We start from the raw sequence: 938 nt of genomic DNA, 5'->3' as shown, positions 1-938 counted from the left end.
CTTCATTATGTTTCAATATTCAAAATTCTGGTATTGACAGTTGTTCCACTGTTATTCATAAGGTTTTCAGTGACTAAATATTTGGAAATAATACATATCTCCTGTGAGTGTGGTTATGATCAAATCATATATTTTGCTTCATTACAATGATTGCGATCCCCTCCATGTACCATTAGTTAACAATATTTATCGCTATACACTTTAACATTCCTCCCTGTGTCCTCTACTACCTTCATCTTTCCTCTGCTAATTTCCCTCTTGTTGTATATTGCCTGCCCTGTCACCCATATTAACATTTATCTACCCCTCTAGCCCATGAATAATTTCCCTCCCCCTTTCTACTCTTCCCTGAAAACATCATAGATTGTTTTTCTTTAAAAATCCTTTTCTTAACTTCTGACAACATTGTTGTTGTTGAGAGCCATCGAGTCAGTTCCGACTCATAATGACCTTGTATAGGATTTCCGAGGAGCAACAGGTGGATTTGAACTGCCAACTTGTAGCTCAAACTGACATTGCAGTCAAGTGCTTATCCTACAGTGCCACACTAGGACGTCATATGTTGGTCACATAAAATATTTGTCCTTTTGTGAGTAATAATGTTCACTCATCATAATGTTCTCCAGGTTTATCCAGGTTGTGAAGTGTTTTGCAGATTCATTGTTACTCTTCAGCATTTCATGAATAGTATTCCATTGTGTGTATGTATCAAAGTTTGTTTAATCATTCTTCTGTTGATGGGAATTTAGGCGGTTCCATCTTTTTGATGTGTCTTGTATAGACAGCATGTTAAAGGATCCTGTTTGCTTAATCTATTCTGCTCTCTCTGTCTCTTGACTTTCAGCATTTTGTATCTGTCATCCCATTGCCTTCTTGTCTGCATGGTTTCTGCTGAAAAATCAAAGCTTAATGTTGTGGTTCTCCTTTGTAGGTATTTT

Source organism: Chrysochloris asiatica, unplaced genomic scaffold (assembly GCF_000296735.1).
Source record: "Chrysochloris asiatica unplaced genomic scaffold, ChrAsi1.0 scaffold00017, whole genome shotgun sequence".
NCBI classification, from domain to species: domain Eukaryota; kingdom Metazoa; phylum Chordata; class Mammalia; order Afrosoricida; family Chrysochloridae; genus Chrysochloris; species Chrysochloris asiatica.
Note: the sequence above shows the minus strand (reverse complement) of the source record.